This window comes from Syngnathus leptorhynchus, chromosome 2 (assembly GCF_054491065.1).
Source record: "Syngnathus leptorhynchus isolate UIUO chromosome 2, UIUO_Slep, whole genome shotgun sequence".
NCBI classification, from domain to species: Eukaryota; Metazoa; Chordata; class Actinopteri; order Syngnathiformes; family Syngnathidae; genus Syngnathus; species Syngnathus leptorhynchus.
In genome coordinates this window covers 16,599,392-16,621,589 of record NC_141196.1, presented here as the reverse complement: position 1 = coordinate 16,621,589, position 22,198 = coordinate 16,599,392, and the positions used below count along the sequence as shown (strand labels likewise).

The 22,198-nt window shown below is 38.5% G+C and overlaps 1 protein-coding gene across 1 annotated transcript in view; it reads left to right on the top strand.

Moving 5' to 3' along the window:
- The first annotated feature begins 395 nt into the window (after positions 1–395).
- The window catches only part of pcdh11 (protocadherin 11), a 227,548-nt gene continuing 205,745 nt past the window's right edge, over positions 396–22,198 (top strand). The window contains exon 1 of the mRNA XM_085906694.1: positions 396–532. The gene's annotated coding sequence lies outside the window, so the exon portion shown is untranslated. The remainder of the gene's footprint in view (positions 533–22,198) is intronic.

Genomic DNA, 22,198 nt, shown 5'->3' with positions numbered 1-22,198 from the left:
CACACACAATTTGGAGTGCTCAATCGGTCTACCATGCATGTTTTGGGAATGTGACAGGAAACGGGGAGAAAGGGGAGAACTTGCAAACTCCACACAGAAAGGTCGGAGCCAGAATTGAACCCGAAACCTCTGCACTGTGAGATGATTGTCCTGCATTTATGATTTGTACCGGACATGGATTTCTTAACAACTGAACGTACTGTATTCTAGTCATTCAGAATTCATTCTAAATTATGGTTTTGTCCCTGCCTACTGCCATCAACATTGTCACATCAGCTGACAAGAGCCAGAGTTCATTCAGGCAAAATATCTACTAGTTCCCCTCCAGACCTGCTGGGGGCAGAAAGAAAAGCTAAAAGAAGCCAACTTTCTGTCAGATTTGAGGGACGGCCATGTTGCCTACAGACCTGCATGCAAGCTGGGGGAACAAACAAGGGAAAGCCTGTTGGTGAAAGAAAAAAAAATCTTAGACAGGAAAAGAAAAGAAAAGAAAAAAAACAAAGACTCCTCACTCCCTGCTCACACGCAACTGGTAGGAACTTTGATGTATAGTGTTAGTTTGGTTAGTGCTTAGTTTGAAATGTTTGGTTTGAGTTACAGGCTGTGTTTATTTGAACTTTGAGTGGCTCAATCAATTTGAAGTATTCACAAAGGCAAAGTGGATCTTTTTGTTTGGCATATGTTTATGCTTAAACATTCAGTTAAGGTTCCTATTTACTTTTACTTTGTTACCTATGCTTCATATTTTTGTGGTGTATGTATGCAATTACTGAACTTGGTTAAACTAATGCAATGAATTATTTGTTTAAAAATGAAACAAATGATCTGAGTTCTAAGGACCAAGGCCCTCTTTCAAGTTGGGGCAAAGAAATGGGAAAATCAGGACAACTTGACAGCCATAAACGACATTTTCTTTCTCTATAAATGAGCATCTATTTGACACAGCCAAACCAATGCGCTGATGTTAAAAGTTGGCAGAGATGGCCATCAAAGTTCATAACTGTTAATCTTTATCTCATTTTCAAAGTTGCCAAACACAGAAATTGACAACATATAAGAATGATGTTATGCATTTCTAATTAATTCCAAAGTTTAATTAGAGCCTGTGGCACAAAAAAATGTATATAGAAATAAAATCATGAAATTAGCATTGGGAGACACAGAAAATAAACCACCCTACTGTACTTGTAATTTTATTTATTTTATTTTATTTAATTTTCTATATCTACTGTGGCTTCTTCCAACATTACAAAAACATGCATGCTCAGTTTACTGAAGACTCTGTCATGATCTGTTTTTGTCGACTTTTGCATTGTGAATGAATGATTGTTGGTCTATATAGTAAGTGCGCTGCAATAGACTGGTGACCAGCCCAAAGTGAGTTGGAATACCCTCCAACACACCCTTGACCTGCAGGAGTTGGCTACAGGTGTTAGTATTTTGAAAAATGAATGAATAAAGGGTAAAGGATAGGTATATAACATGTATATATTGGCATTATGGTGAATGATTACCCAAGATGATTCCGTTTTTTTAACCGTGTTTAACTCTGGTGCAAAATGGACAAAAGAAATCAGCAAAAACAATGCAGCCGTGTGCCTATGACTGATGAATCGGTGAAAGTAAAGTAGCATCATCCATCACACTGTAAATGGGAAAGAGTTGATGATGAAGTATAAAATTAAATAATCAAATTACCATAAATTACTAGTTTACATAAATGAGCATCTAAGCTTTGTATTTAGTGAGGGAGGGGAAACTAATGCGGACTCTCTAGTGCGTCACTGGGGTCTGTTTTAACATCCCCTGCACTTATAAAAATTCTCTTTGTATTCAGGAAATGTATCAACTTTTTTAAATGACCTTTAATTATACTTTCCAGGGATTTTCATACTCACTTCATATCTAGCAAGAGTAATGAACAGATGTGCCCATATTTTTCAATTGATATAAAATTACATTATTTCGTTGCCTATGGGATGTTATCCTTTTTTTTTAAATTTTCACCGATCCTGTGTATTTGGAGTAACATACAGGACAACAGTTTTTCGAGTGCAAGAAATCAATCCATCCATCTTCTTCCGCTTATCCGGGGTCGGGGCTCGGGGGCAACAGCTTTAGGAGGGATGCCCAGACTTCCCTCTCCCCAACTACTTCGACCAGCTCATCCCGGGGGATCCCAAGGCGTTCCCAGGTCAGCCGAGAGACATAGTCTCTCCAGCGTGTCCTGGGTTGTCCTTGGGGTCTCCTGGCAGCGGGACATGCCCGGAACACATCCCGGGATGTGTCATGTTTTCCCTCTTCACCACAACGGACCAGTACAGAGTGAGTCCGCATCACAGCAGACGCTGCACCGATCCGCCTGTCAATCTCACGCTCCATCCTGCCCTCGCTCGTGTACAAGACCCCAAGATACTTGAACTCATCCACTTGGGGCAGGATCTCATCCACTATCCGGAGAGTGCATTCCACCCTTTTCCAACTGCGGACCATGGTTTGGAGGTACTGACTTTCATCCCAACCGCTTCACGCTCAGCTGCGAACCGCTCCAGTGTGAGCTGGAGAGCACCGCTTGAAGAAGCCAACAGCACCACACCATCTGCAAAAAGCAGAGATGCAATGCTGAGGTCACCAAACCGTACACCAAGAAATTCTGTCCATAAAAGTTATGAACATAATCAGTGACAAAGGGCAGCCTTGGCGGAGTCCAACCCCCACTGGGAACGAATCCCTCTTCCTGCCGGAAATATGGACCAAACACTGGCATCGATGATGTAGGGACTGAGCCGCCCTTATGAGTTGGTTTGGCACACTGTACGCCCAAAGCACTCCCCACAGAACTCTCCACAGAACTCCCTGAGGGACACAGTCAAACGCATTCTCCAGGTCCACAAAACACATGTGGACTCGTTGAGCGAACTCCCACACATCCTCAAAGATCCTGCCGAGAGTATAAACCTGCTCCATTGTTCCACGGCCAGGACAAAAACCACACTGCTCCTCTTGAATCTGAGATCCGACCTCCCGATGAACCCTCCTATCCAGCACCCCTGAATAAACTTTACCAGGGAGGCTGAGGAGTGTGATTCCTATGTAGTTGGGACTTCTTAAAAAGGGGGACCACCACCCCAATCTGCCAATTCAGAGGCACTGCCCCTGATGTCGACGCAATGCTGTAGAGGCGTGTCAGCCAGGACAGCTGCACAACATCCAGAGCCTTTAAGAACTCTGGGCGGATCTCATCCAACCCCAGGGACTTGCCTCCGAGGAGCCTTTTAACTACCTCGGAGACTTCGACTCCAGAGATTGGAGAGTCCACCACAGATTCTCCAGGCCCTGCTTCAGCAATGGAAGGCGTGTCGGTGGAATTAGGGAGGTCTTTGAAATATTCGCCCCACCGACTCACGATGTCCCGAGTCGAGGTCAGCAGCACAGTGTCTCCACTGTAAACAGTGTTAACGGTGCACTGCTTCCCCCTCCTGAGGCGCCGAGGCCCCCCTTTGGTGGAAGATGTGAAATTGAAAAATTGCGGAGGATAGTGACATCGAATATGAGTGTATGTAGGTGTTTTGATTCAAAAGGAAGTAGAGAAAAGTTCCTATTGATGCATGCAATATGTTTTGTATGTTATGAATACCTATCTGTAGCGTGGTTGGAGCCTTTGACTACAGGATAAAAAAGTACATCTTTGTTCATTGAATGAAGAGCAAAGATTGCGCACAAAAGAATATATATATATATATATATATATATATATATATATATATATATACACACACACACACACGTATATGGAAAATGGTGATTTGTATTTTCTGTACTATTCAGAAATTGTTGAGGTTGCTTGGCAGGTAGGAGGTTATAGTTTTATTGATTGTTTTGATGCAGCTGTCAACCCAAAATCGACATTTTCAAAACAGTTAACACAGAGAGCTATACCAGGCCAGACTGGTCAAAATGACACAATGTATTTGCAAAAGACAACACCAGTGCCGAAACATTCAAAATATGGAGAAAAAGCAAATTTTGCCTTCAAACAACTCAACTTTGACAAAAATCTATGAGCACCTCCAATCAATCATTACACGATGGGCAACAAAATACACAGCACTCGTGTGAATCAGTGTGCCATTGATTGTCATTGCAGCCTATGACTGTACGTAGCTTACATGCCAGTGCCGTTTGTAGTCAAATTTGTTCTCTTGCAAAAAATGCATCCAGAATCAGATATGCTTAAATGGAAATTTTATTCATTACATTCTTTTTTCAGACCGTGGCAGTAAAATGACATGTACAAGATGTGCCTAAATTGTCATTAGCTTACCCTTCCTCTGGTCTACCAAGGGAGGGATCCCATTGTTCTAAAGGGGGTTTACTCCCATTGAGAACGCTAGTGACTCTTGAGTGGCAGTGAAGTTACTTTTATTCTTTTAGGTGTCCATCCTATGATTGGCTGATGAGCAGTCCATGCTCTCTAACCCTGAGTCAGTTCGAATCGGCTAAATCTTTTCACTCACCCTGAAAACATGGTAAAGAAAATTGATAAATTAAAGTTAGATAAGATCTAATTCACTCAATACAATAAGATTACATTGTCATCTTCTGCAACAGTTTTAAATTAACTTTTTTTCTATCCTTTCCATTACATAGTACTATTGCAGCTTGTCAGTTTTTGCATCTGGATTAAGCACTATTGTTAGAAGTGCTGCAGTGCATCCCGGAGGAGTGGATTTCATCAACATGTCCTGCAGTAAATCCTTAGCTCAGCAGAGGCTGCAGTTTATCACAAGCACAAATCCGCTCCTCTTTCTTAGTTGATCCATTCACTGATAGGCAACGGAATTCAATCAGTCCAACCCTCTTGACATATAAAGGATTCCCCCCCTGTTATAGTGCTCAAGTGACTTCAAAAGCAGACCTTCAGGGATGTTTTTGTTGTTGTTGTTGGAACACATTAAAAGTGACCCCACACCTTTGTCGTGATACCCGTGTACATATAGTGCTAAATCTGAGGATTGCTCTTTGATGTGGGCTTCATTGAGGATGTGACTGAATCTCACTGTCTTCATCACACATAAGATATGTTTTGAGACGAAAAGTTGCAGTTGTTTTTTCTACTAAACTAGATTATCCAGCACAGATTTTTGTAAATGCACGTATCATTTTTGTTGTTCAATGCATAGTTTAACAATAAACTTTGAATGGAAATAAACAGCTTTCAGCCCCTTGGAGAAAGTTCACTAGCCTATCTGCCAAACAACTTTTTGTTGTGAAGTTAGTTGAGTTGGTGACTATCCAAAGCACTCGTGTCTCAAATGTTTGCTCTCAAGTCAGAATAAATAGTCGGCTGAAAAATGCTTATATCTCGAAAAACGTTGCCACTGACCTTGTATTCAACTGGTACTCAATCATAGCCGCAGATGGGTCTGGAGATGGAGGGAACACGTTCCATAGGATTCATACTAGGCACTCTAGGCGACAAAAAAATTCGCTAAACAGAGGAGGACTAATGTTATATTTGCAAAAGCACCAATTCTTACAGATGTTTTGGATAAAATGTTTAAAACCAATATATGTGTTCAACCCTAATTCTTAACCCTAATGCTAAACCCACATACGTATATACAGACATTTAAATGACACCCCCCAAAAAAACACACACGCACAGACATTGTGCCTTTGGAGGTTGACGTGTACACACACACACTCGCAAATTTTGCCTGGGGCCTCATTTTGGTCAGTGGCAGCCCTGGATTGAGGGGAAAAGATATATCCATAGATTCTGCATAATACCTAAGATCTTGAGTGTTTTTTTGCCTGAAGCATGCCTCTTGTTAGTGAAGTTACACAAATGACTGTCAATTAAACGGCTTTTAAGGGCAAAGGTTACATCACATCTTCTCATTAAGATTTGAGAATATAACGCATCATATAAGTGGAAATATAACAATGCCAGTCTTGGCTCCCTAATGAATTGATCACTTGTTCATCCACCAAATGATTTCATGCTAATACATGCAAACATATGCAATGCTGTTAATCATAACAGAATAACACATATTGAAGCAGAAGCCAAGTTGCTGCACTGAAGTGGTGGTTCTATCTTGGTGGAAAGGAGATGTGTGGCTTGGGCTGAAGAGTTTACTACACACGCAGTCCCCAGAATAAAGGCTTGTTAAGTGTCACAATCTATATTGTGAGAGTGCTTGTGGCAGCATGGAGGGGAAGTAATGCTCTGGCTTGCCTTTGCGCGTAGTATTTTACACGTCAACATTTATTTCCCCCAAAATGCTGTTTGTTCCAAACAGAGAATGTGGCTCTGCGTTTTGCATTTGTTTGGGCGTGCTCCTCTGTTTGTGTCTATGGCTTTACTGTAATTGTAGGGAAGGGTATTGGAAGACATTTCAGTAATAAGGGGAATTACTGACGTGCTGTGATGATTTTTGTATTCATGCTATCAATAGGAAAAATGTTTCGTAACAATTTCTGTTTAAAGAAAAACAGGACAGCGCAACAAAAAGGTAGATCCATTGCCTATTCAAATCTTGAATAGAACTAACCAATTCTTGCTTTACATATGAGCATGTCATCATGTTAAGTGGTGAGAGGTGAATCAATCAGTATGGTAAATGGTAAATAGACTGACTTTTCCAGTACAGTGCTTCTACCTACTCAAACGTACACAAAGTGCTTTAAGATCGTTTTCTCATTCACCTACTGATAACAGAGCACCAAGAGCAATTAAGGGTTCAGTATCTTTCTCAAGGACAGCTACACATGGTCACAATAGCAAAGGATCCAACACAAAGCCTTTGAGTTGGGTGACGACCACTTTATCACCCCGAACCTTGTGGCCTTACAACTGTAGTAGCCTTCATTAGAACTGTAAACACAACTGTAAACACATTTCCAATGTTACGAGAGTCCAGAGGGTACAGCTCTATTTATTGGTACTTTACCAGGCTTAACTTCCAAACATTGTAAAATCCTTCTGATTTAATATTTTTCAATCCTAACACTCCAAATGCTTGTTTTCAAATATTACATTTATCATCATGGAGAACATGTGATGTATACATATATTTTCAGATATTGTGTTTTATATATATATATATATATATATATATATATATATATATATATATATATATTTTTTTTTTTTATTTTTTTTTTTTCAACCATTGTATGACTTTTTTCATCTACTTTGTCAGTCAGGCCACTGACTTATCGTGAGCTCATAAGTAGGAATTTCAAGTTGATATAATGTTCCAACAAATAGTTCTGCCTCATTGGCGAATGAATGAATGAATAAATACAAACTATAAAAATCATTAAATCATAGTTGTAATATTACTCTTATTATAATCACATATATATATCATTAATAATTATTATTATTAATACCACTACCACTACTACTACAAATAATAATAATAAAAATAAAGCTATTTATTATTATTATTTATTTTTTTTTTTTTTTTTTTTTTTTTATTATTATTATTTTTTTTTTATTAGCAGTATTAGTGGAAATTATCATAATTATATAAATCACCAGATTACAATGTAATGATAATGCAGCTGTTTATTATTATTATTATAGTATCAATGTTATTATCATCATTATTAGTAAATCATCATTATTATTATTATCGAGTGATTTAACACCCTACATTTTTAGAATGAGACAACTCACAAGTTCAATAGTGTATAAAGTGTTTTGATTTACAGTGGAGAAAGACTGGGTGAAAATGTTGACAGTTTAATTTTGCACTGCATTTCTTTGCTGTAAGCAGAGGAGTTTCATGTGTTTGATTTTTCTAAAATCTGTTCACTGAGTGGTGACAACACCTCAAGTGATCTTAAAGCATTCAAACGGATTGTGGTTGGGAGACAAGCCAGCAGAACAGCCTTCTTTCTGAGACTTTTGCCAAGAAACAAGCTTCATAACAGACTCAGTGGGCACTGTGAATCTGAAACACAAATTGTTTTTATTCAGTGGGTGTTTTTTATCACACCACTCGTGGCACAGTGTACTAAAACAGATGGAAACACTAAACTGTGTAGTGGTTTAACTTTGTTTTATTTGCACCTCTCCTGTGTTTCCTTTGTAAACGGCACATGATCGTAATGCAACACTCTGTGGCTTTCAATGTGTTGTCGGAGAAGTGTAACTGAGCACAAAAAAAGTTCAAAACCATTTGACACATTTGACATGAAACTGAGTAAAGTTTCCATTCATTCATTAAAAGTAAAAGTTTTGGGAGGATAAGCATTGACTGTCAAATCAGTGCAGCAAAGAGACCATAAAAGTAGCTAGTGCAGTGCAACTGCCCAAGGCAGAACAAATGCTCCTTGCTTTTTCTGCCTTGTTGATCTCTCCCTGGTTGACATGTCCTGTTTCCCTCGCCGACTCGTTCAAAGGCTAACAGGCTCATTTGAGTCATCACTCAAGGGAGACATGGCTGTAGTTATTTGAATCGAGTTGCTTGGACCAGACTCATGGTGGCATGGCTTCCTGTGCATTCAGGCCAAGCTGGGATTGTTGCGCTTGGAGCTCTTGTAGATCTCTCGTGTTTGTCTTATCCAGGAAAAATCAGGCTTTCAGTGAGAGTTTAGAGGAAGGACATGCTTCGTAATAAAGTGAGGCAATTCAACTGTAGTTTGGTCTTTCTTTGGGAGGTGGTGACAGGAAAAAAAGGAAAATTCTTCATCCTCTAATTTTCTGACACTGATTTGTTGTAGATTTTCTTTGAGGAAAAACATACTTCCAATAAGTGTTGTAGACATTTAATGGAATAATTTGAGGATAGTTTTAATAGCATGCAAATCAAATGGGTGATGTACACTTCAAGCAGTATAACAAGAATGTGTGATCCATTGTGATCTTTGGCAGTTAAATCTCAGTTAATTAAAATTACCCAAGTAATAATTTGTTATTTTGAAAGAGATTAGTGGGAGGATAAATCCAAGTATCGATATTATTGCCAACAATTCAGTATTACTATTGGATCGGTACAAGCATACCGATATTCATATATCAGTTTCTGCTTGGCTCTGTTTTAGCCAATTTACAAAAAAATGGTACCAAAACATTTTTACTGCACAGAGTGGCTTGTTTTTTGTTTTTTTAAACAAAGGACTTTGGGGATTAATTGTTTGCACTTAATTATTTGTGTTTTCACAAGTTAGTATTGTTTTTTTTTTTTCTTTCCTAAAGAGAAAAGTCCACTCTGAGAGGAATTTTGTGATTCATTGGATTCTCTGAATACATATCGTATCTGAGAAGCAATTGGTTTCTTTAAATGTTATGTAATATTTGTTGTAGAGTGATAATCCTGAACTACAAGTTGTTAATTTCCAGAAAAGAAGTAAAACAAAGATTTTTTTTTTTCACTAAAATGTTTGTGTCGTACCTTCTGAATAGTCCCTGGGGGTCAGGGTATAGAAGTCTTCTTGGAATCACTCTGTGCAGTTTATTCTAAAAAATAAGCCAGACTTGACAATGTAAGGGAAATGTATTCTATTTATCAATAAACCTTGACCTTTAGTCATAAGTAGTAATCCCAGCCCAATTAAATGGCATGTTTAAAGTTAGTACTACTTGAGTTTAGTTCTTTCATTAAGCATGAATAGAGCATACTTAGCCTGGCTGTTTATGCATTTACATTATGACTGTCCACATTGTTCTTTAAAAGCTAACACAAAGCTATCTGATGTGGGTCATTTGAAAATAGATATTAATACTGTAAATGGATAAAAGTAGGATGTAGGCTAAAAGCACTAAATTGGCATTGAGTGCAATGAGACTGTTGCTATGGAGGGTTTTGCATCGACCAAGCAGTACAAGAACTGAGGACTTCTTCCCTGGTGGTTTTGCTGTGAAGGACTCCACATTGACTGATCGAGAAAAGTCCTGAGGAGAATCAGTTCCCCGGAGGCGTCTTCCTGTGGCACTTCTTTTCAATAAATGGACTTTCATGCTGTTTAAAGGATATAGCACTGTATATAGCGTGAATAACACTGTATTACACTATTGGGTACCTTCTTCCAGTTAGGCAGCATCTCATCCCTGACTAAGAGAAGGCATCCATCATACATTTGGAACAGGGAATCCTGGTCTCAGTGTTGGGAGTAGAGATTCTCATTAGAATATTTAGTGTTAAACAATTCTAGTGCGAGTTGAAGTTCATGGCTGAATGAAACCAACAGAAGCACACCATCTAGGACAACCCAACTAAGCCTTCTCATCGCTCTGGCTGTGCCTAGAAATTATGTACATAAATGATGGGAACATACTCATGTGGTGGAGTCCAACCTTTACTGGAAATCAATGGATCTGCTGTCAATGTTGGCTAGATCCTTATACCAGTTTTCCAGGGATTGAACATTGAATATTTGGAGAGCTGGTTCCAGGAATGTTTGAGGGAAAAGGTCGAAAGCTTTCTCCAAGTCAATAACGCACATGTAGACATGTTTCTCCCTTTTTTCACTTGACAACCCTCACCACCACCAACATGACCATGGAGTTTTGCAATGTCAGACACCAGCCAGGTAGCGAGCATTTGCAGACTCAAGCCCTCACTTCACCCCAGTGTCCAGGACAAGTGGTCACGGTTCTGATGACATGAGTACAGAGTTGATCGGCAAACTGAAGCCTTAGATGTCTTAGAGCCAAGTGCACACAAGAGCTTGGTGATGGAGAGGGGACTAAGCCAGGTGTCAATAAGCACAAAAAGCAACTCAAGAGTGGATGAGAGTCTAACCCCATGTTTTTGGGACCAAGCTGTTCCTTGGGATGACCCCAACTATACTAGTCAGCATGCTTCCACCTCAAACAGCAACTCTAGTTACTTTGCTGCCAAACAGGTGATGTTACAGTTTTCTAAAAAAATTAGGTTTGCATCACCTAGGTGCCCACTCTTGGTCATGTTCGGTCCCCTCCCACAAGTACTGAGCTCTTCTGGCTGCGCCTATCTATGCCAGATGAGTGCGTGACTAGGCACTCACAACCAAGCCTCACCCCTAAAATCTGATTAATTCCTAGAAACCTGTCCTACGCAAAATATGTGCAGCTGTCTTGTCTTACAAGGTCAAACCTTGACACGACTATTGTGCACAAGTAGTCACATGGTATGTAATTCATCACTGTAATGATTCCGTTGAGATAACGAGCCAATGCATTGATAAATTATTTATTCTTAGTGATAAAATGGAAGGCAGCAGGGAGAAAAAGCCAATCCTACGGTGCAATTGCTTGAAGGACATAAAATAAGAAAGCTGTTTGGTACCTTGCTGTGTGTGCCTCTGGCCATGATGTAATGAAAATCCTGGCACTCTAAATATATAATGAGGAAGGAGTGTGCTAAAAATGTTTTGTGGTATTTCAATGTTCATCTGAACTCATCTCAAAGCTTCTGGCTTGAGATATACAGCAATGGTTTTACAGCAATCAAAGTTCCTCATGATGAACACCAAGGATTCGCGAATAACAGCAGTGTTCTTTCCTAACTCGTATCAAGAATTTATTGAAGGAATTTCGTCCATCCATCCATCCATCCCTCCATCCCTTCATCCCTCCATCCCTCCCTCGTTTGGACTTGTTTCCTGGTCAATTATGCATTAAAAATGTTGTATGGCATCTCCAAGTACTGCCACAATTTAAATAGCTCTCCTAACCATTTTTTTTCAGAATCAGATGGCATTGATATTTTCACTAATAATGTTCACCCACACTGCCTAATAGAATGAAAGAAAATGAATTTAGAGTAGTGTTTTGCTTTCAGGCACAGAGGCCTGCAACTACTTTTCAGTTTACTGCACACTAACAATCGTGATTACACAGTGCAAGAAAAAAAACACAACACAACATAGACCTACTTGTCCATGCCAAGACCTTTAGAATAAAAAATAGAAGTAATTTTTAACGCGAAAACATTGAGGAACCCGAATTGATCTTGTAAAGGGAATTCCTAATTCAACGGTAATGTCTTATATCGTCTCTTAGTAGTGTATTGAATTGAATATAAAATGAAAAGATTTGTAAATCATTGAATTCTCTTACCCATTTTTCCAACTTCATTGGAATTGCAGTTTATATTAAGTAATAAGTAGACTTGAATGTATAAAGTCGGTGACGCATAGCTGTGAGATGTGGAGTCCTGTCAGCACTTTGCTGAGTATATGAGTTATTGTGCTGTTTACATGTCAAGTCCAGACATCAATAATTTATTACCAGCAAGGTTATTTGCAGTCCATTTTTATGGTGCTTATGCTATCTGATTAAGCTAAAAGCTGCTGTCAGTGGACAACAGCCCTTAACATCTTCATTTGAAGTCCCCTCGTTTGATTTTGTTACTCCAGGACCACCAGTGAGGGATCCTGTGCAGTGTATTACGTCCATCTCTTCTGTAAGGAAGAATGAGATCGTTTGCATTCACTGCAGTTACTTATGTTAAGGTGGTGCATGGTTAGGACTGGCTCATGGCCGATAAGTAGGCTGCTGCCTCCCCAGAAATTTGATTTGAGAGGTCATTTCTAAGCTGTCAACGCCAATCTTTTTCAGATTCATTCATTGTTTAGAAAACATATACTGGAAGAGTGGTGGGTTGATGTCTGATGCTATCTTTATATTTTTTAACCTTTCACTTTCTTGAAACACCACTCTGCAAAAATATCAAAATAAGAGTAAGTGTTGAAGTATAGTGCGGCATCGCAACTGTCCACCCACCAATCCATCTCTTCTTACCATCCATTCAACCATACACTATAGCATTAAAAAAGACACATCAATCCGCTCTTACTCTGTTAAGATGGGGAATTTATAGGTTATGGCACACAGTGTGTGACAACAGAGATGGCTGTAAAACGTAAGTCTGTGTGGTCCTGCATGATTGAATCGTATTTTAAGACACTACTAAATCCAAATCACTCGATGATCTATGTCTCTCCCCATACATCCTTAGAACTCATGATACCATTACTTAATACCACACAAATCTCATTTTTGGGCCTTACAAAATGAGTCCCCAGGGGGATGTTGCAGTCTGATGCATATTTAGCTGCCAGAGTAGCTGTTTTCTCTTCACATAACAGATAACATAACATCACATAACATGACGCTCAGGTACACAACTGATGATGTGTCCCGCTGCAAACGCTGTGTAGCACCTACCCGTCCTAACAGTGCAATACTAGGGATACTTAACACCAAGTCCTTTCAACAAATCTTGTATATTTCTACACAAAATCCTCATGCAGAGTATACCTTTGGCAGACTACAGCCTGAACTGGTTTTGACTCGTGTATATAGTACATATGTAAAAGGTCATATACAGGGATGTACAGGGAAATTCTTATTGACGTCACTTCAAATAAAAACCTGTTAAATAAGGGATACAGGAGGTGGACATCTGACTGAGATTTGGTCTATGACTGAAAAGGTCTCAGTAGCAAATCATATCTGAAAAAATCTCATCCAGATTTCCAGTGTGATCCCCTCCATTTCAACATGTACTGGCCTGAAGCTCTACAGATTTCCATTACCTACATTATTCTTCCTAGTTTGTCCCTCTATCTCTGGGCGAGCAGGGGTTGAAAGTCATTGTGTGAACATATAGCATGTTTATCGCCTATGCAGCCTATACATTTCACTTGCTTATGGCCATGGGCTTTAGAGTGACATCAAGTGTGTCTTTTCTTCCTAAGATGCTCAATGTCACGTAGACATCTCGGTTAGCTATAAATCCACAGTAAATGCAAGTCTGTGAAGTCAATCATTTGTTTGATTAGCTGAATCTATTTTTTGTTTGTTTAAATGCCTGCCCAACTTAATTGCCAGAGCCTAACTGGACTTGAAAAGATATGTGAATGCAAGAGAAAACCACAATTCTAAGTATCCTGTGGAATTTAAGAATATAGTATGCAAATTTTGACATAGCAAAAATTAGAGAACTCTGATCTAACTCAAAGCTATCTTGTAAGTGTAGAAACACAGGGTTGCATTCCACTGACCATTGTAAAATGTTTATGGTTGGTCAAGAGGTGTTCTCAGCTCAGGGAGACGAAGGCAATTGCATCATGGTTTGACCATTTGGTCTTAAGAGAAACACTAGTGAATGATTCCACAGGCCTTTGAGGTAGATCAAAGACTGGGGTGTTTTGTTGATATCCATGCATATGTGATTCATAAATTTGAATATTCCGACTGTTCCTGATAAGAATACATACACATGCAGAAGAGGGTAGCATGAACGCAGAATGCACACACACACACACACACACACACACACACACACACACACACACACACACACACACACACACACACACACACAAGTTGTTTTTGGGGAGACTTCTTTGATATCAGGATATGAATGTATAAAACCTTTATCTAGTTTAAGATCAAGGGATGTTTGAGAATAATTGTCAATTTTTGTACATGTGAAGCCTTTTGAGACTTGCTTGTGACGTAGGGCTATATAAATAAACTTGACTTGACTTGAAACTTGACTTATCTCACCAGAATGGCTGTGTAAAAAAATATATTTTCCATCCTCATTCAGCCTTGCCCTGTGGCCACTCCGGAGGGTCGCTGGGACAGACCTGATCCTTAAAGAACATGTACAGGTTTCTCAGCGCATGCTTGGAAGGATGAGGGAAATAATTCCTTATCCTTATGATCCAAATTCAGACGGACACTTGATTAGAGGCCTTTGTTAAACACAAATAACAAAGGTTATTTGTGTTTTCCTCATCACCAAAGAAGGGATGCTGAACTTTGTCTTTGTAATGTTTAGGAGATTTTATTGGTGTGAAGGAACACATCAATTTAAAGCATGGTAACATAAATGGTCAAAAAACATCCTGGGGTAAGCAAGATTTAGCAGATTCTCAGATTAATGTCTTTATTGGCGCGACAGGGCTGCCATGCAAATGTTAGCCTGCCAAAAAAGAGCATCTGAAGGTTTGCTTGACACCAAGCCATGGAGGAACCACTTATTTAAATGGTACAAAAGTGATTTAGGTGACTTTAAACAGAACCTGATTGTAGGTGCCAGCTGTGGTGGACTTAATTTTTCAGAAACTGCTGATGTACTGGTGTTTTCACGCGGAAGCATCTCAAGTTGTCAGTTAAAGTGAGCTCTTTATATTCAACTCTGAGTCCACCGCATCATCTTCTGATGCCTACTTTCACCAGGACCATATTCCATCTCACAAAGCCCAGGTATTCTCAAACCTACTAGTTATTTCAGTGTATTAAAATTGCCTCAATAAACCACTTTTCACAGCCTGTTAGATGATTAATCTGCCTTTTCCTCTACCTCAGTATGGACCAACATTTTCAAGGTACAGCATCAGGGCCATAACACAGTTGTGACACTAAATACACAGTACATATGTGAGTGAAACGGACACGCTTTCCTCCTCGGTGCTAGATGAAAACTAATATTGTGGTCTGTGAATTATTCTATATGTCAGAGCAGATGGTGGCTCAGAAGTTGTCGTATATAGTAATAATCTGAAAATAAAAACATGTGGAACACAAAACAGCACTTTTGGCATTTGTTGAAAATTCATGTTGTGGATAGAGCATCAACAATGTGATGTCATGTCAACACGGACGAATATCTCTGTGGAATGTTCTTGGCTTCTTGTCAAATTACAGTTTTTCAATGCTAAATTAGCAAAATTAACTGGTATTAGAAAGATGTACCTAATAAATTGGCCTCTGAATGAATCTGCAGTCCACCCGCATTGCTCATTCCCAATTGTTTTCCGACAACAATTGCTGTTTAAGAGAGAGTTAAAGATTAAGACTAAGTGCAGTGATTTTAATTCTGTGTGGAAATGCTTGCACTGCCTTTCTAACACGAGGAGCATTTTTGATGGCCCATTTAATTTGTCACTGTGCGTCTGCGCTCAGCCAATTTCCATTAGGTTGAGGCGGCGCGGAGCGGGTTGACACAAATACTAACAACCATTACTTGCTGGCCATCACGTTGGAAACATAAGCATCTTGTTTGTATTCCCTCCTTGTCACTATGTCTGCCTTCTTCACTCAGCCGCTCAACCATGACAGGCCAAATCCCTTGCTTTTTGCTCATCGTCTCCTCTTAACTTTAATAGCGTGAAAGAATAATTTGCATGTTTGAGATCAAGAGACAAGAAAGAAATGGCAAAAAAGCACATAATTGTCATCATAGCCTATAATAACTTTTTGTCGCCAGTCAAGCCAAGCCAAGCCAAGCCAATCTGCTTGTCACACGTGTTTTCTATCACTGCAGTGTTGTCCTTTATATCTACTGGCAGGCCAAACCAATCACACTTCAGGTTTGGAAGGACTGTGGTATATTGCTGTGCATTGTTTTTTTTCCATTATTTTTATTTCATGGATGTACAACAGTCCGCCTAACGTATACTATAATTATACTATAATATTCTCAAATAATTAATGTCCAACTCATTCACCCATGTGTAGCGACAATGAAGTGATCGAGTCCAGATCAGGCAAGATACATCAGTACTGAGTCACATTGGAACTAATCAGCAGTGATGCAATTATGAGTGACAGGTGACAAGTCCAAACATGAGCAGTCACTAAAATGTCCACATATAGTTACACTTCATCAGAAATGACTGACTAAAAAGGCAGGCAGAGCAAATTAACTGTCTGATGTCTGTCCGTCCGTCCGTCTGTCTCTCTCTGACTTCCTCTCTCTGACTCGCTCACTCGCACTTTCTCGCTTTCCCACTCCCTCTGTTTATTTATATTTATACAACGGACTTTGATGACCCTTCCATTTTTGAAGGGCAACATTTTACTGCAGCCTAGTATTTCAAAGGTGAAATGCTTCTGTAAAAAGAGTAGGCTATCAGTGGTTATCACTTTTGTCTTTTCCATGATGTACTGACGGAGCTGTGCGCTTGTGTTTTTTCTTTTTACATACCGTAATTTTCGGACTATAAGTCGCGTTTTTTTTCTTAGTTTGGGTTGGGGGGGGCTACTTATACTGAGAAGCAACTTATATGTGATTTTTTTCACAAATTTTCAAAATTAAAAAAAAAAGGAAACCCGCGATAAACGAACCGCGATGTAGCAAGCTCATGGGCCATTATTATCACGAGTTACAGTTAGGTTATTTACTTTGATTTTCAACCAAACAAAAATGCAAATTGAAAAACATTTACTCTAGTAAAATACTAAAATAAATGCTATCCTAATAATGAAAATACAAATTGAGGACAGACAGGAAGAAGCATAACTTATCATTTCCTGTGCACCCTATCTGTTTTCTTTATGAACAGAAATATTAGCAACAAAGCATATTTCTCAATTTTCTTTAGCATAAAAAGTAATATCTGTGCCACACACACATTTCAGACTCGTATATGTATATAGAACACATTTTTTTTATAAACTTACAAGTGCAGAAAGCAGGTACGACAAAATTGTCTATTAATGCTTGTTTAGCTCCATATTCTAGTTAAACTGGTCTATCAAAAAAATCTTAACCTAAGTGTGAAGTATGGTGGAGGGGGTATTGTAGTTGAAGACTCAATAATAGGCTCAGAGGGCCTGGACCAATCAATGAGTGAAAAATGAATTCAGTTGATCAAGATATTTTGCAGGACAACTCAAATCTATCTTTTTGTTGAAACTTCACAGAAGATGAGTAATGCAGCAGGATGACGTACAGTACAGAACTAAAAAACAGAATGGTTTAAACAAGCATCCTAGAGTGGCCCATTTATGACCTTCACCTGACTGAGAAGTTGTAGTAGTAGTTGTTGTTGTTGTTGCAAGAGAACAACTGACACCAGGTATTCCCAGAATATGGCAAAGAGAATGGTCCAAATGGTTTCCTCCTTACTCTTGTGCATGTCTTAGAGGCAACTATAGAAAATGTTTTTCAAGCGGCTGAGGTGTGTATGTGTTTCAACCTACTGTTTTAACTTCTAAGGTAGACATACTCTTCTCAACCTACAGTGCTATCATCATTTTGCGTTCGACAACAATATGAAACATATGTTTTCTGCCATGTTTATTAAAGAAACATTTGCTAATGAAATCTGATTACATTTCATGGCCAGATTATGCAGGAAATCAGGTCATGTCACACTGTTGACACACCTTTTCTCTCTGCAGTATTTTGTATTAGTATAACAGCAAGTCATATTATTGAACATTGTCAAAAGATATATATATTTATAGCAAAGAAAAATCAAGAGTTAATCTATTCATTAACACTGCATAGATGATTATTTGTTTATGTAAATCTGCAATGCAGCACAGTGTAATGGCAATAGAAAAGATACAGAGAAGCTCTTGAAAGTTCTACAAAGTGCATGTATTTGGCATTGGAAAATTGTTTTCCGCTTGTTAAATTATAGTTGTCTCTGGTTGACAGATTACCTTTCGTGCGATCATTTGTCCATTGGTGTTAGAAAAAACAACAACAAACAATTTTTCAGATGAAGGTGAAATCCTGTATATTTGTGAACCTTGCACAAAAACTGACCACATGTCTCACAACCCCCAACATCTGTTCTTTGTTTTTGTACATTGTGGACCTTGATTGGTGTCTTGGTTACGTGTGTTCATACAAGGGCATGATGACCTGGCCGGCCCCCGGGCTTGGAGATATTGTAGCTGCTGCCTCTCTGAATGTGGCTGAAAGAACAGTCTACTCTGTGTCTATTCTGAAAATGAGTGATTAAAGCAAAAAGATCTCTATTTAACATTTCTTTTTAATTGTTCGGTTAATCAACAAAGATGAGACAAACGTCAAAGGAGACAAATAAGAAGAAAATACCCCATGAAATATAAGTGTTGTAATCATAGACAATATTCCTGGGCAATATTCAAGAATCCAACAAACATTAGTTACAGAAAGTCAAACTATTTTCTAGGTTTTTAGATAAACCCTTTATTCCATATGACATAGTCATCATGACATAGTCATTATGACATTTACTAGTATAAATAAATAGCCAGAGAGTACAGGAAATGTACTGCAAAACTAGACAACTCCACATAATGCTGTATCTTTGGCTTTATGTGGGTGTTAGAGCCACAAATAAAGACCCAAAAAGAAATGGTCATAACATGAGCATGAACATAAAACCTCAAATAAGATGATGACTTGATTAAGCTTAGTTTCATCAACAAATTAAAAAAAAAAACATACTGGTATGAGTAGTTTGTGAAAAATGCTCATCATGAGGCTGTTGTTGGCCAATTAAACCTTTGTTGTTTATTGAAAATGTTCCATCTTTAATCAAAAAGATCTATTCAGTTCCATTTTTTTAAGTGTAAAGTCTCCCTATTTGTGTCGGATGAATAGTGGCAAAATAACTTGTTAGTGGTCACTCTTTGTGGAATGACACAATCTTTTGGGGGTGAAAAACTGACTATTTCTGTGCAGACTATAGGTGGAGATCACCACACTCTATATTTTGTTTCTATTCTCAGGCTTGGGTGATTCGTGTCCGGTTTTTCTGTCCAGGACTCATCTGGCAATCAGACACAAGGCACAAAGGCCTAGTGGGCCAGTAGTCCTTCCTCTGGGGTCGATGTAAAGCTGTGGATTTTTTTCCCCAAGAAACTGGCCCACAATTTTAGTGAGCAACCCGTCGATCTGTCCAAAGTATAATGAACCAGTCAAGAAATAGTAGCCTTTGAAAACTAACAAAGCTCTACCTATATAATCTGGATAGTACTAAAGCTGTCAATGTCACTTCTGTTGATAGTTTCACAATCGAGTGAGATCAGAGCACCCAACGTGTGTAGCAACATGGACCATAAATGAAAAAGAGTGCAAATAAATTGAAGAATGTCATCTGAGATTCTGCAAAATGTGCAGGAAGGGCTTCGGTAACCTCCATTCCCAGGACAGCAATGCTTTTGCGACAGCAGGTTGAACAGCTGAACAGTTGAAGCATCAGCCAGCCAGCAGGTAGAGAAGCAGCCACAGGTGCAGGCTTTTTCAAGGGAACAGTGTGAGCGGTATAGTATAACTGCCGGTAAGCCGGTTGTAACATCTGGATAATACAGAGAATTTGAGGTGATATAGGTTATTTTAGCTATCCTCTCGATTGATATTACTAACATTATTATTCAATTCATAATTAATTAATCTTAGGAGTATTACTAAATAATACTTTTTGATTTGATTTACATTAGATCATCTCTTAACTCTTTCAATGCCAAGCGTTATTAGAAATGACAACCACTAAAATCCCAGCCGATTTCGAGCACTCTCACTTATTTTCAAGCCTGACAGAATATTGTATACTGTGGCTATGTAAACATGGGTGGTGCCAAATGAAAGATTAGACTCTGTTCTTTAATTAGAAAAGAAAGTATGATTGTACCTAATACCGTTCTATACTTATCACTATTTGAAAATAACATTGTCTATAACCTCTCAACTGCTCTTTCTTTCTCTAAAACATGAACAAAACTAATGAAAATGTGTTTCTGAAGGCAAAAACGTTTATTTACAAACGTATTTGATAAAGTGTGCAAACAGCAACATTTTCACATTTGACAACTTACAAATGTTGGCTTATTTACAGCGATAAATATATATATATATATATATATATATATATATATATATATATAGAAATATATATATATATATATATATATATATAGATAGAGAGATAGAGAGATAGAGAGATAGAGAGATAGAGAGATAGAGAGATAGAGAGATAGATAGATAGATAGATAGATAGATAGATAGATAGATAGATAGATAGATAGATAGATAGAATCAAACTCAGTCACCTCATGTTTTAATAAATGCCATAGTTCTTACTTTGTCATAGCAGGTACTCAACTGACCACAACTGTATTTTAAGAGGGGTCAGCTTTTGACTTTCCTGATTTTTGCAAGCAGCCATCATTTCACAAAGTCTGACTGGAGTCCTGTATAATTTTCCATCTTCTCAGCTCCCTCTGTGCTAAATTGCATTGGAAGATGGATTTTTTTGGCATGTGCGGCTGTCACGTCTCAGCCATGGAAGACTTTATGCACCAGTTCACTCGCTTTCAAGGGCTATTCTAGAGGGATTGAGGGGGGGGGTAGGAGAAGTGAGTCAAGTACTGCGACTCCAGCAGGTATTTAGCAGTTCTTGTCAATGTAATTGTATGTACAATAGTTTTGAAGGCGAAGATATTATTTCTTAACTCTCATCCTCAGTTTCTCCTTTACTCCTCTTTCTAAATGTTTTTTCCTCTAACATTTTCTCAGTCACCATCTGCAGCATAATGGTGGTACGATCTAGTTCTACAGCAATCTCAAGACCATCTTCATTCCAGATGGGACTATTAGAAGACTATTAGCTTCCTTTTCTATTAGCTCCCTTTTCATTACATTCATTGCAACGTGCCTATGCATAGATTGTGAAATATGTTTTATATTATTGAGTGGCCTGCTGGTCATGTAAGTCTGGAGGACTGATAATTAAAATTTCATATCTAGAGACACCAAGGCAAGCAAGATCTGCTGAAGAATGTGGACACCTTTTTGACACCTTTTTACTTGCTCCAATTCCCACGATCTTCCACAACTATTGCCTCTTTCTAAAAGTGCCTGATCACAATTTATTACTGACTTCATGTAAGCTTTTATTTGGACAGGACAAACACTGCTTACTGACAAAAGAAACTATACTGTGTACTGTAGTAAAAAGTAAAAGTAAATGAGTGGATTGACAATCATTACTTTGTGTCTTAATGACTTTTAAATTTAAGGTTAAAGACAATCTGTGAGCAATTTTAATGTGTACAAAGTTCCCCTCACCCTCAGAGGAAGAAATGACCTGACTGTCAGTGTCAGATGCCAAAATGCCAAAGGCTTGATTAACAGTCTTGTGTTAAACTGCATGTTTGAACTCATTAGCACATTAAGGCCACGCCACACTGAGGACCTCCAGTCAGTGTGTGTTAATGTTGTCCTTGAGATTCTGGCCACTCATTTCTGAATGCTGAGAGTCAAGTAGTCACACTATTATGGACAACAATTTCCTTTTTTTAAATTTTTATTTTATCTTCACAACAGATTGCAATCCTATTCACCAAGATGCACATGCAGACATGATAGTATCCATCCACAATAATGCTCCTAAATGAATACCCTTTCTAGATGTTTTAGCTAAGGAAAAGTGGGAAATGTATTTTCTCATTTTCGCG